At 42.6% G+C, this 24,744-nt stretch overlaps 1 protein-coding gene across 1 annotated transcript in view; it reads left to right on the top strand.

Moving 5' to 3' along the window:
• LOC149184058 (uncharacterized) overlaps window positions 1–24,744 on the top strand; it is a 274,518-nt gene that overhangs the window by 180,135 nt on the left and 69,639 nt on the right. The gene's annotated exons all lie outside the window — the stretch shown is intronic.

Raw genomic sequence — 24,744 nt, 5'->3', positions numbered from 1 at the left:
GGATCAGGACAAGTTGGACGGGGCTTCCAACTATGCCATCTGGAAGGCTAGGATGACTTTCCTGTTAGATGAGCATGCCCTCAAGATGTACGTTGATAATGTAGTGGCTGAACCTGCAGATTCAGATTCACTGAAAAAGTACAAGGCTTAGATGGCTAAGGCGAAGAGGATGATCCTGGATGGAGTCAAGGATCACGTGGTGTGCCACATTGCAAGCAAAGGGATCGCTAAGGAAATGTGGGATGCCCTAGCCACATTATATCAGGGAACTTCCGAGCAACAAAAGATGTACTTAAAGCAGAAGCAGAGATCTACTCAAATGCAGAAGGGAAAATGTGTGGATCCGTTCCTCACGAAATTGAAGGAGACCCATGATGAGATATCAGCTGCGGGACATACACCTCAGGATTCGGAGTTAGTGAGACTAGCTCTAAATTCTGTCTCAGATGATTGGCAGATCTTTGTCCAGAGTATCCTGGGCAGAGTAGCGTTGCCAAATTGGGACGAGATGTGGGCAGCTCTGAAACATGAAGAGTTGAGGAGAGACCTGCTCAAGGTCAAGCTTGATGGGAGCAACAACAGTAGTCGATCGAAGCCCAAAGTAGAGGAGGAGGATAATGCAGCGCTTGCATCAAAGGGACAATCGGGGCAACAGAGACGTAAGAAGGACGTCTCCAAGGTGAAGTGCTTCAGATGTGGCGAGATGGGCCACTATGCATCGCAGTGTCCTTTGAAGAAGAAGGACATGGATGAGAAACATGATCCAAAGGTTGCAGCCGTGAAGATCGATGAGGAGGAGTTCACCATGACAACTGAGATACCTCCAAGAGGGAGGTGGGCTGATATAGAGTTGTATTTCGATAGAGCTACAGATGGGCATGATCCTTGAGGATCCCACCTCTTGGATCATCACCTTGCTACGGGAGCCCATGCTCAGTAGTAGTAGTAGGATGGAGGAGTTTCAGTTGGTGCCATGGAGTGTTGATTTGATATAGGCAGTGGCTAGGAGAGCTAGAGACTGAGCAACGCAGAGAAGAGAGGCAACAGTGCGAGGAGGCACGGTGCAGAGCTTCAGCAACGTAGTGGCTTCAGAGGTAGAGTGGGACTAGCAGCAGTCATGATGTCAGCACCAAGGATTATCCACTGAATACTTATCCAGTTTTTGGGTGTTTTCAATTGCTTCTCTTAGCAACTGAGTTGCAGTGCGGATGCAGTGTTAGCAGTGGCAATGCTAGTAGCATAGCATACGCAGCGTTTGAGAGGGAGTTGTAGTATAGATGTAGCATTGGCAGTGGTAGTGTCAAAGGCAGCAATACAGTGGTAGCAACAATGCAGTGGTTGATGGACAGCATGTTAGGGATCAACAACGTAGAGACAATGCTTCAAAGTCAGAGCAGTATGCAGAGGGGCAGTATATTGCTAGAGCACATTCCTCGTTAAGAGGGAGTGTTGATTTGGAATAGTTTCAGATGTGCTCTAAGCCTCAAATTTTGCAGGGAGGCTTAGGCACAAGTATTCCAAAGAACCCAGAAAGCGTTTTGGGAAATTCCACCCAGAAGTGATTTTATTAAAATATTTAATATTTTTAGTGTGGTTCCTAAGTCTAAATTTAGGAAAATTAAAATATTAATGGGTATTAATATGATCAGGGGTGAAAATTCTAGAAAAAATCCATCGATCAAGTCAAAACGATCTGAGCCTTTGATTATGTTTGAATCTAGGTCGTTGATTGCTCAACAGGAAGATATAAGAAGGGACTTGAGGGTCATTTAGAAAACACACAGAGATTGAGAAAATCGATTTTCTGAAGTGAGAAGTTCTCAGGAGGAAAATCGATTTAGGAAATCTCTTACAGTTGAGGGGCAGGGATAACAGCTTCCAAAAAGAGACATTCTTTGCCGGAGATACATCAGCAGAGGGAGGCAGTAAGTGATCTAGAAGCCTTGACGCAGAGGCTGACGCAGGGCCAGAAGGTCCACGCAGAAGTGATGCAGAGGCAGAGAGAGAAAGTCAAAAATCAAAGCAGAGGGTCAGTTTCAGCAGTCGGAAGCTAGGTGTGAGACCGGGAGGCTGAGAGCAAAGACTCTGGGCTTCTGATCAAATTCCTAGCTGGTTGACACAATCCCTGAAAGGGTTGACTCTGGGACGGCGTAGAGGCAGCGCATAGCTAGCGCAGTGCTTGCCAGGGGCATCTCAACTAGTAGCCAGAACAACTGAGACTTTCCTTAGTGATTGTGTGAGGTAAACTCACAAAGCTTGTGCCAGTATTTCTCTCTGTAATTGAATAACCCTGTGAGGTATTCAGATTTTGCTACTACATAATAATAAAACCTTCAGAGTTGCTACACCGGTTTTCCCACATTGGGTTTTTCTGGGGACTATTTGTCCAAAAATAACTGTGTCCTATGTGTTGTATTTTTCTTTCTTGCTCAATGTTTTGTTTCCACATATATTTAAATTAAGTGAAGGCTGCAGATGTATTTACTTTGAAATTTACAGTAGAAGACTGTAAATAACTTGTATGATTTAATCAAGTAGGAGAAGTAACATTAGTTTGCTGCAGTAGGGATTCAAGTGTAGGAATTTTCACAATCACGACCCTGCACCATCAAAAGGCCTGTGATGAAGTCCATCAAGATGCTCTCCCATATCCCCTTAAGAATAGGGAGCGATTGCAACAACCCTGCCAGATGAGTCAAATCCCCTTTATTCCTCCAGCAGGCCTCACACTCTTGTACATGCTTCAGCACGTCCCCCTTGAGGCCTTTCAATGAGAAACGCTCCCTAACTGTCCTATAAGTGTTCAGGAACCCCTGGGGTCCTGACAATAGTGAATCATGGGCTGCGTGGAGGATTTTCTCCTTCGATTGAGAACGGGGAATCAAATAGATGCGCCCCTTGTAATAAATAACATCTGCCATCACGTGGTAGTGCTCATCCCCGTAAGTGCCCTCCAAGATCTCATACGCTTGGCGATATTTGAGTACTCCACCAGCAACTGTGCTTTCTAGTCATGATAAATGCTCATGAGGGAAAGCGTTGTGAGCCTCCTGGATAGGCTGTTTGCCGCCACATTGTGCTTGCCCCTGATATACTCTATATCAAAATCGTAGGCCTAGACTCCGTTGACCCACTTCTGCTGCTTGTCGTTGAGGTCCTTCTGTCCCAGAAAGTGGCGAAGACTGTTGTGGTCAGTCTTCACTCTAAACCTGTTGCCCACTAAGTACTGTCGGAATTTGGCCAATGCATGCATAATGGCCAACATCTCCTTGTCGTAGATGGAATACGACCTCTCATGTGGAAGGAGTTTCCAGCTCTCAAAAGCGATGGGATGGCCATCCTGTGACAACACTGCACCAATGCCTTCACCTGATGCATCGCACTCCAAGGTGAATGGCCAAGTGAAATCGGGGAGGGCTAACACCAGACAACTGCTCATCACCTCCTTGAGGTGTTCAAATGCTGTCTGTGCCCTTTCTGTCCACGCAGAGTCCTCCTTAGTAGTCAAATCCAGTGTTGATAATATCGGTATCGGGAAAATATCGGCGAGGGTCCAGAAAATATCTTATCGGCAATATCGGTGAAAATATCGGCAAATATCGGCAAGCATAAAAAATGCATAATATATTCATTTTTTTCAGATTTCTAAACATATAAAGCAATAACAACATGAACTAAACACATTGGTACATAAATATGAAGAAGGCATTGATATATATGATGTCAAATAGAAATGATACATCAAACTTCAAAGGCGATACCAAATCCTGCTGATCCCTGATAATTGTCCAATCAAGGAATCAAACAAAATAACATCACATATCCTGCTGATCCTTGATAATGATAAATTTATAATTGTCCAATCAAGGACTCAAACAAAATAACATCACAATGTCACATATCTTGCTGATCCCTGATAGTGATAATTGTCCAATCAAGGACTCACACAAAACAACATCACATATGTAAAACTTTAAAAGTATTTCGTCATCATTAGTTATAAACTTATATGTAGCAAAAGTTGCAAAACAAATAAAACTAGCAGCTATCTATTTGAGACCATTGGCCTCTCCTTAGCAGCTTTCTTTCTGTCTTGTTCAGCAATTGCTTCACGAGCTTTTTGTATAACCTCTGCACTAGAAACCATACAAGGCATCACATCTGCATCATATGCAGAGAGTTTAGCCAGATGGTATTTCAATCGTGTAATCCCTCCTGACATCTTGGTCCCACACAAGTTGCATGATATATATGCCTGATTTGCCCCACCAACAGCCTCCCCATACTCCCAAAATGGGTCCAAGGCTTTTGGCATATTTGACATTTGTAGTGAACTAATTCAAACCTAGGGCACAAAAAAAACAAAAAATTGGCATTAAACCCCCCAACACAAAATGAAAAAATAATAAGTAATAACAACCTCATTCAAAAAAAATTACTACATTATTTGCATTTTGCAATGTGAATGAAAAATGGCAATAAGAGGGTGCATAAGAAAGTTGAAAAAAAAAATGAAGCTTGCTGTCCAAATATGGAGAAAACCCTTGCATTGGTTCATGGGCATGAAAATCATAGCAAATGGAAAAAAACAAAGAAACAAAATGTTGGTAGGCAAAGAGGCAAGCAAGCATAACCCTAAATCTATGAAAAAATCATTAACATAGGGGTTTTTAAGAACATACCTGCTAATGGAAGAAATGAAGTTTGTCTCACTTTTCTTCAATCTTTGATCACAAAAAAATCTTAATTGGTGGTGATAATCGTCGTTTGATCTTCAAACCCTCCTTGACAAGCACCACAAAACTCTTTCCCTTTCTTCTCCAACACTCAGAAACAGAAATGAAGAAAAAAAAAACCAATTTTCGTTTTTTATAGCCGCGGAAAAACACGCCCGGCGATATTTTAGATCGTCGCGCGATATTTTCGAAAATATCGCCGATATTTCGGAAATCGCGCGATATTTTCGGGGCGATATATCGGCTCGCCGAAAATATCGCGATATTTCCGATATTCGGCGATATATCGCCGATATTATCAACAGTGGTCAAATCCATGAGGGGAGTTGCTAACTGTGAGAATCCATTTATGAACTTCCTGTAATAGGTACATATGCCCACAAATCCTCTTAACTCAGTCACATTCCAAGGTACTGGCCAATCTTGGATGGCCCTAATCTTCTCCTCATGCACCCTCATGCCATCCTCCCCAATAATATGCCCCAAATAGAGCATCTTTGTCAACCTGAACTCACACTTGGACAACTTGGCATAGAACTGTTGCTCCTCTAAAATATGCAACACCACCTCCAAGTGTTGTAAATGCTCCTCCTAGGTCTTGCTATAGATCAGAATGTCATCGAAGAATACCAGTACAAACTTCCACAACTGCCTGCGGAACACATGGTTCATGCAGGACTGGAAAGTAGCTGGTGCATTGGTTAGCCCGAAAGGCATAACCAGAAACTCGAAGTGCCCATAGTGACATCTGAAGGCTGTCTTGGGGACGTCCTGATCCCTCACTCAGATCTGGTGGTACCTCGAATGTAAGTCTATCTTGGAGAAGTACTTGGCTCCTCTTAGCTCATCCATCATCTCATCTATGCGTGGAATGGCATAGTGATTCTTCAGGGTCTTTTTGTTGAGTGCCCAGTAAATTATGCACATGCATAACGTCCCATCCTTCTTCTTCATCAGGACAACTGATGAAGCGAAGGGGCTTGAGCTAGGCCTAATGTGCCCAAGTGCCAACAACTCCTGAATGGCTCGCTCAATCTCAGCCCTGTAGGCCTTGGGAAGTTTGTATGGCATGGTAATAACGACCTGTACCCCCGACTTTAGCTCAATCGTGTGCTCAAACCCCTTGTCAGGTGGCTGCCCTAGTGGCATGTTCCCAAACACTACCAACTACCTATTTAGGATGGCCTGTATGTGAGGGTATGGTGGCTTGGGTTGACCCCCAGCCTAAAAATTCCTCAACTCCACTGCTCACTCAATGTGACCATGCCTTAGGTCAGCCTCCATCATGTGTGTTGAAACTGTCTGTGGAGGGTAAGAATGCATGCCTCGAAGAACAACTAATTTGCCATCCGACCCTGTAAACTCCATCTCCAACTTCCTCCAATCAGTAGTGACTCGACCAAGAGAATAGAGCCACTGGACACCCATCACCACATTGGTGTCCGGTACATCCACCACGAAGAAATGATCCGTCACTAAATAGTTCCCCATGGTCACTGTCAAAGCGGGAACATATTGCGTACACTACATGGTCCTGTCCCTCGACACAAGGACTGAGAATCCCTCAAACTCCTTGGTCGTGATACGCCTCCTCTGAACCATTTGTGGTTCTATGAAATTGTGGGTGGCCCCACTGTCCACCAAAACGGAGACACATTGTTCCTGCACGGTGCCTCTGATCCTCAACGTAAAAAATTTGGGTACCCCACGTAAGGACGCAAGGACCCCTCCTGCTGGTGTGAAAGGGGCTCCCGCTGGTGGTGGTGGTGGTCCCCTCTCCACATGTGCCAGGCTATCATCTTCGCCCATTTCTAACTCTACATCATCCTCTTGGTCACTGCCAAAGAAGACCTCAATGTAATGGGCCTTGCCCATTGTGCATCTATGGCCTAGTGCCCAAGGTTCCTGATAGGTGAAGCATAGCTTCCTCCTCTGGAGGTCTCTCTGGGTCTCCTCATCCAACTGTCCACACCCCTGGTTGGCTCTCGATGGTGGAGCCATAGTGTTTCTCCCCCTCTGTTAGAACACCAGTCTGGTCGGTATCTGCGTTTTTGCCCTGGGTAGAGCATCTTGCAAGTCCCAGGCTCTAGCAACGGCGTCCTGCAAAGTGGTGGGTCTGTTGGCCTCACCAAACCCCTTAGCGACTTTGCTAGCCTCTCCAAGAACATGAAAACCCTCCTGGCCTCTGATAAATCGGGCACCATCACTGACAATCTCAGAAACTCGGAGATATAGGCCTCAACACTCCTAGTCTGCTTGAGTCGTGTCAGCTCTCCAAAGTGCTCCTCTGGATCTCTCCTCTCAAAATGCTCCAATACCCTCCGGGTGAAATCCTCATAGGCCATGACTCCTGCATGTCCCATAGTGGTTAATCCATGGAACCACCAATCATGGGCTTCCCCCTCTAAGTGCAGTGTGGAAATTTTGATTGTCTCCGCCTCTGTCATTTGGTTGAGCTGAAAATAAACATCTAACTTCTCAACCCATGCCTTGGCTGAGCTCTTGGCCGAGCCATCAAAAGTTGGGAGGAATAATCTCCCCATCGTGCGCTGTAGGTTAGTGCCATGTGTGTAGCCTCCACCACTCCGTTCTGTGCTCCTATTGTTGCCCTTGAGCTGGCAGAAGTCCCTAAAGGTGATGGCCTCTCTGAAATTGGGCCCATAGTACTGATACTCCACAAAATAGTCTGCCATAGGCATCTTCTCGGGCCCTTGCGACCCTCCAGCACTGGATGCTAAACATGTGGGGATAATTGACCTGAGTGGTGCACTAGAAACAAGCGGTACATTGGGTGTGTTCCCTGCTTGGTGGTGTGAAGTACCTGAGCCTTCACCTAGATGAATTTCTCCCTAAATCCCCTTGCCCTTGTTGTTGCTGCAATTCTATTGTCGCAACTCATCAATGCCCTTAGACAGATCGTTGATGGCCTTCAAAAGATGTTGGGCAAACTCCTCTTCTTTACTCATCTTGTCTCCCCCATTATCCCCCATGTCTAGCCTCTCAACCTCTAATTCAACGGTCACTGGATTAGGAGTGATTTGTAGCTGCCTTTCCTTGCTTCTATACCTATACCTCTTGTAAGGCACTGTTATGAATAAAATACTTCATAAATTATATATATATATATATCTAGATAAACTGTTTAATTAATAAAATAATAATAAATTAATATTAAATTAATAAACTAATAAAATAATAATATATAAATATTAAATTAATAAATTAATTAAATTAGTTGCCCATTAATAATGAAACGACACTTATGCCAAAAGACATGTTCTTTAACCCTTGTGGCCAGTCAACTCCTATAAAGGAGAACCGCCCAAGGAGTTGTAATCCATCTTTTGAATATTGATTAATAATTTATGATGTTATATACATAAATGAGTCTGCAAGTGACAAACTCAGGTGAACAAGATTTTTCTATTCTAGTAGTATTAGAGCATCGAATCCTCCTGCCTATGCTGGGTTCATTCATTGTGGAAGACTGCATTGTTTCATTCCCTGTCCGAATCCTTGTTCATACTCCACATACTCTGCCCCGCTGCGCTGTTCATACATACCGTGCTCCCTCGTTTGCGTGTTGTGCGTACCACACAACCTGCCGTATCCAAATTTGACAACATCATGTGCTGTGCTTCCAATCAACAACACCTTCCCTCGTCCACGTGCACGTCTACAATTGTGATCGTCCTTGCTAACCACCACTGCCTTGACGCCGCCTTCTCTGCTGACACCTCTGCCTTTGCCCACGCATTCTACTCACTGTTCCTTTGCCCATTCCGCTGCCACATCTCTTAAGCCGATCACAACCCGACATTACCGACAATCAACCATTATAGCAGTCAACCTGTCGTTCGACGTCACTATATGCAAGCCCTCCAGAAAAAATTCCCACTGTTACAAACCATCATGGACCTCGCTCGACCCTTGGTTGACATTAGTTGTTGATTAATAATTATAAAGTTAATAATTAAAAAAATTATAATTATTAATTATATAATTTATAATTTAACTATATTATATAGTTTATATAATTATATAAATTTATTTATTAAAATAATAATAATAATAATAATAATAATAATAAAATAAAGAAAAATAAATTAGGTCTACTAAGAAAAAGAGGAACAAAATGGGGAGTAGCCATGACGATGCAAATTCAAAGAAATTTCAGGAGGAAATCGATAGAATGCGCCAGCGCCTTGACAATGTCGAAAAGAAGCAGGAGGAATTCAGAAAAGGCCATGAGAGGATAATTAGAAATCAAGACCAAATCATAATTAGTATAAAAAAATAGAGAACATGATGAGCCAGTTTATGGGAGGATTCAATCCACCTTTTAATCCCTTAAACACACAGGAGTCACCACAAAGTCCGAAGACTCCAGACGGCCAAGTTTTTCCAAGTCATGAATTTTCGTTGATGCATAAAGCCCCACGAAACTGCATATACAATTCCAAGGTAATCAGTGCTATACAGAGTTTCCGAAAAGAGACTGCCACAAAATTAAAGGGAATTACTTAAGTATGATGATAAGGACCATAAGGGCGCTATTATATGGTAAAATAAAATGGACGCCATCTTAAGAGCAAAATCGCCAATAGGTGAACAACAGAGGGTCATGACCACATCCAAGAACCTAGAGGCTAAAGCATACGATTGGTTCCTAAGATGGTCCAACAGATGTGAGGCTCGTTTGTTCAATTGGATTTTTTCTTTTTGGAAGCCCTGCTCAAAAGGTTCCATTATGAAGAAGACGATGTTTACGAAAAATTCATTCACGTCAAACAAAAAGGAACTGTGAGCGAATACACCCATGAGTGGGAAGTATTAGCTATAAGAAAAAGAGGGTTCTCCGACAAAGAGCTGCTAAAAATGTATAGATGTGGGCTTAAATAGTATATTCGAGAATAATTAAAACTATATAAACCCAAAACCATTGAAGAAGCTAGACATACAACAATAATTATTGAGCGAAAATATAATCTCCATAAAACACCATAGACCAGTAATGAAAAATCAAACAACTACTCAAAGGGGAAGATAAGTAAGTCATCTTCAGAAAACACTGGTAAGTACATTCCACCACCAATGCGTGAAGGAGGAAAACAACAATCAAATTTTGAAAGAAAAAAAGATGGCAAATGTTGCACATGCAAAGATAAATATTCTCCAGGACACAGATGCACTACACAAAAACTTTAAAACTGCGTGTTGAAATTTCTATGTCTAACACGTCAGAAATTCTTCCTTCCAACGGTTCTCGCTCTACGTCAACCCTGCTAGCCTCTCCGTAGCTCTGGAACCCCCTACGTCAACCCTCTGCCTCTTTGCGTCAGCTCTCTGGCCTTTTGCATCACCCACGCAGGCCCTGCTAGCCTCTGTGCAGTATCTCTGGCCTTCTGCGTGGCTCCTGCTGTCTCTGCGTAGCCTCCTCAATCACTGCGCTGGCCCTTTGGCACTATCTCTGCCTCTCTACTATGTACTCACTGCCCCTCGTTGCAATAGATCACTTGTTCGAATTTTCTCAGCAAACCCCGCTCCAAAAAATCGAACTCACTGATCAATCTTGGTGTATCTCCAACTGACCCTCAAGCCTCCTCTTATACTTTTCCTGTTGAGTCTTCAACGACCGAGATTAAGTCCCTAATCAACGACTAAGATTAAATTTGGCTTGATCCATGTCATTTAGAACATTCTCACCCAGTTTTATATTAATACCCATTAATATTTTAATTTTCCTAAGTTTAGACTTAGGAACTCCATTAAAAATATTAATTATTTTAATATCTCTCTAATCAGGTGGAATTTCTCCAAACCATTTATGGGTCTTGGAGATCTCATGTGCTTTAGCCTCTCCACCAATTTTCATGGCTAGAGCACATCCGATGCTACCACAAATCAACACTCCCTCTTAGCGAGGAATGTGCTCTAGTAATGCTCCACCACTGAACATCACACTGATCCTCCAGCACCGGTACCTGTGCTGATGCTTGGCCTGCTGCCCAACATCCACTGCATTGTTGCCTCCTGTACTGCTGCCCATGGCTCTGCCACTGCCACTGCTACATCTGTACTGTAACTCCCTCTCAACATGCTGCATCATGCTGCCCATAGCACTACCACTGCTAACTGCTGCACTGCAACTCAATTACCGAGAAGTAAGTAACTAATCTACCCAACTACTGACATCCTTGTCAGTCCAGAAGCCTCTTGATGCTGAAGCTACCTTTGCTGCTATCCTATGCTCCCTGTGCTGCCTCTGCGCTGCTGCAAGCACCTCTGTGCCTCGCACTGTTGCAACCATCTATGTGCCTTTTTGCACTGCTACAACCATATCTGTGCCTCTCGCACTACTGCAACCTCCACTGCGCTACTACAAACCTCTTCACTCTAGCACTGCCTCGTCGCTCCATCCGCATCTTGCTTCTACCAACATCTGTCATCCTGCTACTGTCATTTGGGGCTCCTGTAGCTGGATATCCAAGAGTTTGGGTACCTCAATGATCTTGCCCCTCATCTTCTGTAGTCCTCCTGACTATGACTCGATGTCTCCCCACCTCTTCTCTAGAGGTGCATGAGTACTCATGGCATAGTCGTTATCCGTCTTGACTTCTTTCTTCGCCTTAGTCGGAGCTGCCTTGGAGTTAGAAGCCTCTCCCTTATTCTTTTTCCTGGGACACTGGGTTGCATAATGACCCAACTCTCCACAATGGAAGCACTTTACCTTGGAGATGTCCTTCTTCTTCCTCTTCCCCTGTTGTCCCGCAGATGCGAGAGTCACATCCTCTTCCTCCTCTTTCTTAATTCGACCTCCTTTGCTGCTACTTCCTGCCTTGGTCAACTGTCTGATCTCTTCTTGGCGAAGAGCTACCCACATCTCTTCCCATCATTGAAGATGAGCTCTGCCCAAAATGCTTTGGACAAATGTCTCCCAATCCTCGGAGATTGCGTTCAGGGCGGTTCTCACCATGAACTCCTAATTCGGTGTGGTCCCTATGGAAGTAATTTGGTCTCGAATCTCTTGCAACCTGCTGAGGTATAGATCTATCTTCTCCCCCTTCTGCATCTGATACGACTGCAGTTGATTCTCTAGTAGCATCTTCCTCTGCACGGAAGTGCTCTGATACAATGTTGTCAAGGTATCCCACATCTCCTTTGCCGTGTTCTTCTCGGCAATATGCGGTATTACATGATCCTTGAACCCATCAAGGATTATGCACTTTTCCTTCACCATTGCATCCTCATACCTTTCATTATCAGCTGGGTCGACTGGGATAGCCACGGTTCTCAAGGCGAAGCCCTTGATGCGATGTCTATCCAGAACATACAGGATCCTGGCCTTCCAGATGACAAAGTTGGAGGCCCCATCCAACCTGTCCTGATCCCTCATTCCATTCATTGCCATCTCCGCTCTTCTACTATACTCCTTTTGAGTCTCGACTTCCCTCCTAGAAGTCTTCCTACCAACTGTCGATCCGCTCCTCTCCAATCCTCTTTGCAACTGCAACTCGGATCTGGATTTCTTGGCTAGAAATCCCTCAAGGCAGCGACTCCCTCTACCTTGGTTCTGTCCCATTAGGTATTGTTCTGCTTCGACAGCAACAACACCCCACCAGCTTCCCAATCCACAATCTGCCCACAACTCCCTATGCCCCAGCAGCTGAAGAAACTGAGACGCTTAGCTCTAAGCAATCCTGGAAAGACTGAACCGCTCCTCTGGCCAACTCCGTCAATCCTACCTAGCTAAGTAGGGTGACATGGCTCTTCGTGAGTCTCTTCTTCCTCTCCCTGCCTCTGCATTGGCCCTCTCTGGCTCGAAATGATGATGCGGGCCTTCTGCATCACTCCTTCTCTGCTTCTTTCTACTTAGGAGCAACTCTGTCTCTCGGGACAACTGCTACTGCTACAAATGCCTCTGATTAAGATGGTGTCTTCAGTTCTCCTGTGATCTATAATGCTCTAATATCATGTTGAAATTTCTAAGTTTAACACGTCAGAAATTCTTCCTGCATTATCTGGTTTATTTCACCTACATGTTTATTCCTTAACAAGTTATTTAACCATATAAATACTGAAAATAAACACAAATGCGGTCTCAACTCATCTACAAATCATCAACTAAAATAATAGACAAACACACAAGGGACACCATTATTTTTGGACAATCGTCCCCGGAAAAACCCGATGCGGGAAAACTGGTGTAGCAGTTATGAGGGTGTTATTATTAAGAAACTTTCCTAAGTACAACTAGGGTGCCAAACTGGCTCACCCAACATAGATTTCTCTCTGGCAGTAATACCTCTCTTCGGAAGAAGATATTCAACAAGTTTGCCCCACGAAAATCCTTCCAGCGCTTCTCCAAGGCTCTGCGTTAGCCCTACTAGCCTTTGCGTAGCTCTGGAACCCTCTGCGTCAGCCCTCTACCTCTTTACGTCAGCTCTCTATCCTTTTGCGTCACCCACGCAGGCCCTGCTAGCCTCTGCGCAGTCTCTCTGGCCTTCTGCGTGGCTCTTGCTGGCTCTGCGTAGACTCCTCAATGACTGCGCTGGCCCTCTGGTACTACATTTGCCTCTTTTCTATGTACTCACTACCCCTCACTGCAACAAATCACTTGTTCGAATTTTCTCAGCAAACCCCGCTCCAGAAAATCAAACTGATTGATCAATCTTGGTGTATCTTCAACTGACCGTCAAGCCTCCTCTTAAACTTTTCCTGTTGAGTCTGCAACGACCGAGATTAAATCCCTAATCAACGGCTTGATCCATGTCATTTAGAACATTCTCACCTAGTTTTATATTAATACCCAATAATATTTTAATTTTCCCAAGTTTAGACTTAGGAGCTCCATTAAAAATATTAATTATTTTAATATCTCTCTAACTGGGTGGAATTTCCCCAAATAATTTCTGGGTCTTGGAGATCTCATGTGCTTTAGCCTCTCCACCAATTTTCATGGCTAGAGCACATTCGATGCTACCACAAATCAACATTGCGAGCAGAACAAGGGGAGGAATCTTCAGAGAATAGCTCTGACGAAGAAACCAATGAAGAAAACGAGACTCCTAATCCAAATCTAGAAGAAGAGAATATGCCAAGAATTTCTCTGGCAGCTATCACAGGGATAGCTCAACCACAAACATTAAAGCTTAAAGGACATATTAAGAAGCAGAACGTTATTGTGTTAATAGATTCAGGAAGTACACACAATTTTATAGATGTCAATGTCGCAAAAAGGCTGAACATTTTTGCCTATCCCGTAGCAGATTTAAAAGTTATGGTGGCAGATGGAAAAAGAATAGATGGAGTAGGGAAGTGCCATAAAGTTAAAATGCAACTAAACGAATATGAAATGGAGTCCAATTTTTATATGGTCCCCTTAGGAGGTGTAGATGCTATCTTAGGAGTACAATGGTTGCAAACACTAGGGATGTATTCTGCAAATCACCAAAAACAATTCATTAAGTTCAAAATGAATGGGAGGAAGTATAAGCTGTTCGGATTCCAAGCCCCACCTACCCAAATCATTTCTGCTTAGCAAATGAAGAAGCTTATTCGCAAGGGAGCTCCGATATTCGTTACACAATGCCAAGAGTTAGAGTTATTATCGATGGAAGGAGTTCACCAGTAGTCTGAAGTTACAACCTTAATCCAGAAATATGACAAGGTATTTCAAGAATTACCGATGAAATTACCTCCTGAAAGGAAAATTGAACATATCATTGAAGTCAAACCAGATTCGACACCGGTAAATGTAAAACCATATCACTACCCCCATCATCATAAAACAAAAATAGAAAGGCTGATACAAGACCTGTTAAAGTGTGGAGTCATTATGAAAAGCAAAAGTCCATATGTTGCACCAGTAGTGTTAGTCAGGAAGAAGGATGGATCCTTCCGGTTATGTATAGATTATCGGGGATTAAACAAAATTACTATTAAACACAAATTCCCCATTCCATTTATTAATGAGTTACTAGATGAACTCCATGGTGCAAAATATTTTTCAAAATTAGATTTGAGGTCAAGCTACTATCAAATTCGAGTAAGATTAGAAGACATCGAGAAGACTACATTTAGAACTCATGAAGGGCACTACGAGTTTAAGGTAATGCCATTTGGTTTAACAAATGCACCAGCCACCTTCCAGGCAACCATGAATGAACTCTTCCACCCATACTTGCGAAAATTCGTATTGGTCTTCTTTGACGATATCCTCGTCTACAACAAAACGTGGAAGGAGCACCTCAAGCATCTAGAAGAAGTACTTTTCGTATTAAAGAAGAATCAATTTTATGCAAAGTTATCAAAATGTACCTTTGGGCAGAAGGAAGTTGAATACCTGGGACACATCATATCCAAAGAAGGAGTCAAAGTGGATCCCAACAAAATTAAAGCGATTAAAGAATGGCCAAAACCCAAGAACATTTCAAAACTAAGAGGATTTCTAGGTTTAACTAGGTATTATAGAAGGTTCATAAAGAACTATGCACATTTGATTGCGCCACTGACAAACTTGTTAAAAAAGAACGCTTTCCAATGGAATAACCAGGCAGACGAATGCTTCGAGAATCTAAAAAAAGTAATGTCAACCACACTGATATTGGCAACTTCAGATTTTTCCAAACCATTCGTAGTTGAATGTGATGCTTCAGGATTTGAAATTAGAGCAGTATCAATGCAAGACAACCATCCTATAGCTTTCGAAAGAAGGAAGCTTAACAAACGGGAAAGCTTGAAGTCAACTTACCAAAAAGAGATGGTTGCCATCATACATGCATTAACTAAATGGCGACAGTACCTGCTCAGAAGTAAGTTCTCAATTCCAACCAATCACAATAGTCTTCAATTCCTACTTCAACAAAAAAATTATCAATAGAGCAACAAAAGTGGATGGAGAAACTTTCGGTATTTGACCTGGAAACACTGCACAAAAAAGGAAAGGAAACTGTGGTCGCTGATGCACTCTCATGTAAAGATGATGAAAACACAACATGCGTCACCTTGGTAATTGTTCCTGATTGGTTAGATGAAATACGAGCCGAGTATGCCAAGGATTTGGACTATGGTGCTCTAATTGAAAATATTAGTCAATCACGTAGTCTAACGAGGCGGAGGAATTCCCCAGAAAGTTATGGAAATTCCGGTCATATTTAGAGAAAATCTGGTAAGGATTTTTGTAAATCCAAGTTATAGTTGTTAAACTTCAAAATTTTAGGTGTGTTAGACGTTTTTGATGGTGCTGAATCCATTTCCATTGTCAAAAACACGATTCAAGCACTCCCTCTACAAGATTTTTTGAAATTTTTTTGCTCGGATTCCGGCCACTTTTAGTCGTCCAGGCAATTCCTCTGCCTCATTAGACGACTCCTTAGTCAATATGCCAACTTTGAATGGAAAAATGACATATTATGATACAAAGGTAGAATTTATCTAACTCCATCCAAATTTAGAATGAAAATTCTAAAAGAATCTCATAGTTCTCTAGCAGCTGGGCATGTTGGATTCTTCAAAACCTACTACAACATTCGACAATCGTTCTACTGGAAGGGTATGAGTAAGGAAATCCAAAAATATGTTGTGAAATGTGATGTTTGTCAAAGAAATAAGGGTGAAAATATTCCAACTCTTGGTTTACTACACCCATTACATATTCCAAATAAAAAATGGGAGGAAATCTTGATGGATTTCATTGAAGGACTACCTATGTCTGATGGTAAGGACAAGATATTTGTTGTAATAGACAGACTCACCAAATATGCCCACTTCATGGCAATAAAAAAACTGACACAACCAAGAAAATTGCGGAAGTGTTTTGTAAAAACATTTACAAACTACATGGTTTTCCTAAGGTTATTGTCAGTGATAGAGACGCAAAATTTAAAGGCAATTTTTGGAAAGATTTTTGCCACCAAGCAGGAATATCTCTCAACATGAGTTCAACTTATCACCCCTAGACAGATGGTCAAATTGAAGTTGTAAATAAATTTTTGGAAACATATCTACATTGTTTCGTCATTGACAAACAAAGCAAATGGCCTCAGTGGCTCCACCTGGTAGAATGGTGCTACAGTACCACCTATCATACTTCAACTAAAATGAATCCCTTCCAAGCCCTATATGGATATGAACCAGCCAGGTGGAAGGATTTTGCATTGCACAATTCTAAGGTTCAAGCAATAAGGAACCACTTAGAAGAAAGCCAGAGAATTATTAACTTGTTAAAAGAAAATATAATAATGGCACGCAATATAATGAAGCAACAAGCCGACCAACACCGCACAGAAAGAGAATTCGAAGCAGGAGATTAGGTTTTCGTCAGACTTCAACCCTATAAGCAGTTATCATTAAAACAAAGGAAAAATAAGTTATCTCGTAAGTATTACAGACCATACCAAATAATAAAAAAAATTAGTATGGCTTATGGATTAAAGCTACCAGACCATTGTCGTATTCACAACACATTTCATGTATCAAGCCTAAAAAAGGTACTAGGTCAAAATCAATAAGCTCAAACAAAGATAACTGAGACCGACGAAGAAGGAAGGATCATATTAGAACCTGAAGGCATACTCTCTACCAGAGAGAAGATACTATGATCCAAGACTATTAAAGAATACCTAATAAAATGGAAAAAACTACCAGAAGAAGACTCGTCATGGGAGACAGAACGTTTTCGCCAACAACACCCAACATTGCCTATGCTTTGAGGACAAAGCATTTTTAAGGGAGAGGCAATGTTATGAATAAAAAAATTCATAAAGTATATATATATATATATATATTAAATAATAAAATAATATAATATTTATATTAAATTAATAAATTAATTAAATTAGCTGCCCATTAATTATTAGCTTATCCTCCGGTGTCATAGACTAAGTTGCTTCCACACGCTGAGCCAAGACTATGAGCTTTGATACCACTGTAATATCCCTAAAGAAATTTTACAATGATAAACAAAGTATGCATAACAAAAATACCCACAAAAATCACACACAAATCATACACTATGAAATAGGCCAAAAACTGTGCTTCTCTAAGCCATTTTATTATAAAAGTATGGGGTTAAAATATATGTTTGGAAAGTGTGCACTTGGGCTTGCCCAAGGCAAGCTAGCAAAGCCCAAGTGATGAAAACAAGTGCCCCAACTGCTGTGTAGATGTTTCTTCTATGGCTCTGCGTTGATCCCCCAGAAAACTGGACTGCTGGCTGTGAAGAATGGCTGATTTGACCCCCTTTTGGTGCACGAAAAATTCTGGGAAATTAACCCTGTCCTCTCCTCCAATAACCCACCAAAAGCTAGAAAGTGTTTGGCCAAATGTTGACCCCGTAATTTCGGCCCAATTTCTCCTCATTCCACGATCTGTTGGGTATTTCGATCCACTTGTAAATGTCACTGTTGAAGGTCCCCAAAATAGCTGCAATACTCAACAAATGTCCCTCCGGAATGATTCCAAAAGCTACAACCCTCAATCCTTCTCTCCCCTAGTTCCCACATGTGGCACGAAAGTACCACTACGCAGGCCCACACAGTCCCTGGTACGAATGGCTTGGTCTCCGCAAGCTCCCACAAATTGGGCCATGGAAATATTCGAAATCCTTAGCAAATGAAGGCCCTAGGATATCCTTGAAAGCCCAACAAAATCCCTGCTCTACAACCAAATCCAAGAGTAGCGTATTACTCTTTTTTGTCTCCAATTCCAAGAATTCAATGGATAAACCTCTTGGACAGATCTTAAAGGATGCAAAACACCTCCCTAGGGCTGGCACTGTAAGTCCACCGAAGGTAGGATGAGATTCTCGCTTGAAAATCTCGTGTGCTCAACAACACATTTAGACTTGGCTCACAGCTCAAGTGTGCTAGTCAAGAGTGAATGTTCAAATGATCAAAGTGTTAAAGTTTCTAAGTCTAACAGCTATAAACCCTCCAGGTACTTTCTGATTTATTCCTTCCTACTTGTTTTGATTACTTAACAAGTTATTTACCATGTAAATACTGAAAATAAACACAAGTACATGCTCAACACATTACAGATCATCAATTGAAGAAAACAGAAACAAGCACACAAACGACATCGTTACTTTTGGACTAATGTCCTCGGAAAAACCCAATGCGGGAAAACCGATGCAACTATCTGAGGTTTTGATTTATGAATCAGTTTCAGAATACAATTTGGGTGCCAAATCTGGCTCACCCAACAGAGAAAAATCTCGGCAGTGGTACCTCTCCTTCGGAGACAGAGGCTCTAGCTGAAACCCCGGATAAACACTCGGACAACTCCTTAGCTCCAATCTACCCCACGAAAAACCCCAACGTCAGCCTATTCTGCCCTCTGTGTCAGCTTTGCTAGCAGTTCTGGAATTTCTCGGCAGTTCCGACTGTTCTCGGTAGTTCTGGTTGTTCCCGGCAGTTCTGACTTCTGCCCTCTACGTCAGCTTTCTCGGCATTTCCGGCAGTTCCGGCTGTTCCCGACAGTTCCGGCTTCTGCCCTCTACATCAGCTTTCCCGACAGTCTCAACAGTTCCAGCTTCTGCCCTCTGCGTCAGCTTTCCCGGCTGTTCCAACAGTTCCCGACAGTTCCGGCTTGTGCCCTTTGCGTCAGCTTTCCCGGCTGTTCCCGTAGTTCCTTGCAGTTCCGGCGGTTTCTGGCAGTTCCGGCTTCTGTCCTCTGCGTCAGCTTTCCGGCTGCTACGTTGATCTTCTCAGTACTATCTCTGTCCCTCTGCTTCTGTATTCACTGCCCCTCAGCTGCAACTCCAAATATCTCTCTCAACTTTCTCAACAAACCCAACCCTAGAAAGTCGAAATCTTGATCTCTTGGTGTGTTCTCCAAGTGACCCTCAAGCCTCCTCTCATACTTTTCTCGTTGACAAATCAACGACCGAGATTAAGTCTCTAATCAATGGCTAAGATTAGATCTGGCTTGATCCATAACTTTTGGACTATTCTAACACAATTTTATATTAATTCACATTAATATGACTCCATTAAAAATATTAATTATTTTAATATCTTCCAAACTGTTTAGAATCTGCCCAAACCCTTTCTGGGTATTGGAGATCTCATGTGCCTTAGCCTCTCCACAAATTTTCGTGGCTAGAGCACATCCGTTGCTACCCCAAATCAATACTCCCTCTTAGTGAGGACTGTGCTCTAGTAATACTCCTCATTGAGCATCACTCTGATCATCCGACATCAATCCCTGTGTTGATGCGAGGCCTACTGCCCAACATCCTCTACACTGTTGCATCCTGTACAGCTACCCATGGCCCTGCCACTGCCACTACTGCATCCGTACTGCAACTCCCTTTATATCTGTGCTGCTGCCCATGGCCTTGCCACTGCCACTGCTGCATCTGCACTGCAACCCCTCTCATCATGCTGGATTGTGCTGCCCATAGCACTACCACTGCTAACTACTACACTTTAACTCAGTTACTGAGAAGTAAGTAACTGATCTCCCAACTCTAACATCTCTGTCAGGCTAGAGACACTCCTGATGCTGAAGCTCCCTCTGTCACTGACAAGTGCTCCCTCTCTGACCTCTGCGCTGCTACAACAACTCCCTGCATCTGTCACTGTTGCACACCTCTCTGTGCCATCCTGCCTTGGTGCAACACTCCGGTGCCTCTCGCACTGTTGCATCCTGCTAACCTCACGCTATCTTGGGAATCCTGCACTGTAGCTCTCTCTGCCGTTCCATCCTCATCCGTCTCTACCGACATCCGCCAGTCCTGCTACTCCTCTTCAGGGCTCCCGTAGCCAGGTATATTCCAAGAGGTTGGGTACCTCGAGGATCCTACCCCTCATCTTCTGTAGTCCTCTTGACTACAGCTCTATGTCTCCCCACTTTCGCTCAAGTGGTGTGTGTGCACTCATGGCACAGCCATCGTCTGTCTCTAGTTCCTTCTCTGCCCTTGCTGGCACTGTCTTGGTCTCAGAAGCCTCTCCCTTGCTCTTCTTCCTCAGACATTGGGTCGCATAATGACCCAGCGCCCTACAGTGGAAGCATTTGACTTGGAGAGGTCCTTCTTCTTCTGCTAATATTTCTTACCCTCAGATGCTAGGGCAGCATCCACCTCCTCCTCCTTCTTGATTCTGATCCCCTTGCTGCTGCTTCCCATCTTGGTCACCCTCCTGATCTCTTCTTGGTGAAGAGCCACCCACATTTCCTCCCAATCTAGAAGGGTCACCCTGCCCAATATGCTCTGGACAAACACCTCCCAGTCTTCTGAGACTGCATTCAGGGTTGTTCTCACCATCAACTCTGGATCTAGTGTGGCCCCTATGGAAGTCAGCTGATCTCGGATCTCCTTCAATTGACCGAGGAAGGTGTCGATTTGTTCTCCCTTTTGCATCTGGTATGACCGCAGCTGATTTTCTAGGAGCATTTTCCTCTGCATGAAAGTATGTTGATACAACTTGGTCAGGGCCTCCCACATCGCCCGTGCCGTATTCTTCTCGGCAATATGTGGTACTATATGATCCTTGACCCCATCAAGAATGATACTCTTGGCCCTCGCCATTGCATCCTCATACCTGTCTTTGTCAGCTGGGTCAACTTGGACATCTATCATCTTCAAGGCGAAGTGCTTGACACGATTTCTGTCAAGTACATATAAGATTCTAGCCTTCCAGACTACGAAGTTTGAGGCTCCATCCAGTCTGTCCTGTTCTCTTACTCCGTGTAGTGCCATTCTGCTTCTCTTCTACTTACCTCCTGGAAATTCGTGATGTGACTCCCTCTGAGCCTCGATTTCCCTACGAAGTTCTGGATTCTGCCCTCTGCGTCAGCTTTCTCGGTTGTTGCGCTGATTTTCCCGGCACTATCTCTATCTCTCTGCTTCTGTATTCACTGTCCCTCAGCTGCAACTCTAGATCACTCTCTCAACTTTCTTAGCAAATCCAGCCCCAGAAAGTTGAAATCTTGATCTCTTGGTGTGTTCTCTAAGTGACCCTCAAGCCTCCTCTTATACTTTTCTCGTTAACAAATCAACGGCCGAGATTAAGTCCCTAATCAACGGCTAAGATTAGATCTGGCTTGATCCATGACTTTTGGACCATTCTAACACAGTTTTATATTAATTCACAGTAATATTTTAATTTCCCTAAGTTTAGACTTAGGGACTCCATTAAAAATATTAATTATTTTAATATCTTCCAAACTGTTTAGAATCCGTCCAAACCCTTTCTAGGTATTGGAGATCTCATGTGCCTTAGCCTCTCCACGAATTTTCGTGGCTAGAACACATTCGATGCTACCCCAAATCAACACAAAGATGCCCAAGAATGAGTGTCCCCTCCTATTTGTCATTGAGCCTCCCATTTCCCGCATGTGGGACCCATCCATCGATTTCCTCACTTTTCCCTCCAAGAGTGCATATTGCCAAGAGAAGATCGTATTCCCTTTTGGGGGTGGTGGCCCCTACTGTCCACTAGCCATCCAATTTTCTCCCTTTTCTCCTATGATGGGCCATTACCTTAGCTCAAAACTCCAAGTGGGGTCCCGCAACCCACTTTTCCTAAGTATTAGTCCGAAATATGACAAAAATGACAAAATTGATATTTCCTCTTAACAATATTGCTAAGTGGGAATATCAAAATAAGGCATTGGTCTCATATATTAATCTAAGCTAATCCTTAAAACTTACTAAATCAACCAAGTGGCTAGGTCATTCAATCGTGTCTCCTGGACTTGTTGGTTGTTAGCGAATCTTTCATTCTCATATTCCATAGGGACTACCCCCCATAGCCTGCTGTTGGGAGACAGCTAGAATGGAGAGGTTAGGGATTAGAGTGACATCCCCCGACCTGAGTCATTGTCGCACCGTGCCTGTACCATCTGAGCGACAACAGGGGAAATATATGTTCTCCGCTGTCATCAATCCACAATACTGTTGTTTGTTGGTCTGCTTGTTTGTTCAGACTCCAGAGTATCATAATGCTGTTTGTGTTAATGGTCTTTGTCTGCTGTTTAAGAGAAATGGTTTGACATAATAACTCCTAACATATATATTCTCTGTTATCTAAAATATTTCATCAATCTGCAAATTCCTGATGCTCACATGATTGCTGATCTGAGCAATATTGATTTTTTCGTGACTACCATCATGATGTTCATATGCTCCCTGGTCTGAACAATTTTAAATCTTACTGCTGCTGTCGCCATTTAATTTCCTGCCACCTATGAAATCAGATTCGTCCTATAGGCCCCACGAATCCCGAACCCATCGTGGCTGACGCGATTCTCTCCAGATTCGTGTCCAGAAGCCATGACACGTTGTGTCCTTTTTTGACACGTCGAATCCGATTGCGTGTCATGATTTTCTCAGCATGTCACGATTTTGGGAATCGTGTCCTGTTTTCCAGGATTCACTAGGCTCAAAAAGTGAACTGCGCGGGTATGAAAAGGCCGCATTTGGTCATTACAGCCACGCATATTTTCATTTGGCAAGCGTTTTGGCAGCTTCATGATCAAGTCTAGGGCCTAGTATTGATATGCTATTCATGGTAATGTTAAATTCTTAAAGTGAAAGTGACATTCATACTTTTACTTAAATTTTTAACATTACCATGAAATGACTCGGGATGTTTGAGAGTGGTTCCGGTCTCATTGGATTTCATATGGAGAAAGTAGAATTTTAGATTTCATTCAAAATCCAGTAGACTTATCAGTTTTTCAGGATTTTAGGATTGGGGGATTGCAATGTTTCCATTGAATTTTGTCATGTATTAGGGTATGGAACTCGTATTTAATCAAGAGCACCAAACTAGGAGCTTCTGAAAATGTTGCTCCCGCTCCCGCTTTCACTCCCACTCCCCGCTTTCACTCCCTCTCCCAAGTAACACTGTTCCTGATGATATGGGTCTGGACATCAGTGTTGAGTTGGCATTAGCCAACATGGATTTCAATTATCCAGTGCTAGAGCCTGTTAGTTTTGATGACTTAGAGGGGTCATCCTCCACACTAGCAGATGCAGAGTTGACTTAATGAGAAATCTACAGTTGTCAGTGTGTTTATCTTACTATCTTGTAGTTGTAAGTTGTCTTTCAGTTATGAATTATGAATCATGATTTATGTGACCAATACCACTGACATGTATTTGAATTTTGTATGTACTATGCATGCTAATAGCTATAGATGAAGATCTATGTTTGAAATCAATAAATTTGTATCATTAATTAAAATTTGTGTAAGAAATATCTAATTTTTATATATATATATATATATATATATATCTATATATATAGCTATATATGTCTATATATATATTAATAAAATAATATATAACGAATCCTACGTGTCCTGTTCCGGGGGGTGAACGTGTCCGAATCTGACACCACGAATCCCGAATCCTACGAATCCCGAATTCCCGTGTCAGGTGACTTAGCCTGCCACTGTTTAGTTTCGTGCTACTCATGGGTTTGTCGCTGCCTTTACTGTTGTCTGTCACTGCTTGGGGGTTCTTTGATGCTGCTGCCTTCATCCGTCTAGCAGCTGACATCAATGCTAATTGCCATTCTCTTCAACTATTACTTTTTCATAAGATATAATGTGATCATTTTGCCCTCCAATTTAGACTAAAGTGATTTTTTCTCCAACTCAATAATAACTATATCAGCCTTTTTTTTCCATGCACAATTTTTGATAGACTGTGTGGTAACTCCAGAGCTTTGTGCCAAACTTTGTCTTAGGGACAGCTCTTGGATGTCTCTGTATTGTGTGCTTCTTTCGTACCACTATAAAAAATATTCAAACTTACATTGGCAGAGTTGTGAAGAGAGAATCAATGCTGTATTTCATTCTATTCAGTAACATGTGGTGAATGCATATGCATATGGAAGAAGCCTTGTTTCACTTTTCCTGTAAGGAATCACTTGTACCTTTGTTACAACTTTTCCCTAACACATCATGAACTTTGTCCTAACATTACACCATATTAACCATTACCTTTAAAACTAAACAATAATGATCTCCTAGGATCCAAGTGTTACAAAAT

Source organism: Pinus tabuliformis, chromosome 3_2 (assembly GCF_031772625.1).
Source record: "Pinus tabuliformis cultivar Carrire ecotype Pingquan chromosome 3_2, CPIR1, whole genome shotgun sequence".
NCBI lineage: Eukaryota > Viridiplantae > Streptophyta > Pinopsida > Pinales > Pinaceae > Pinus > Pinus tabuliformis.
Note: the sequence above shows the minus strand (reverse complement) of the source record. Positions and strands in the feature narration are given on the sequence as shown.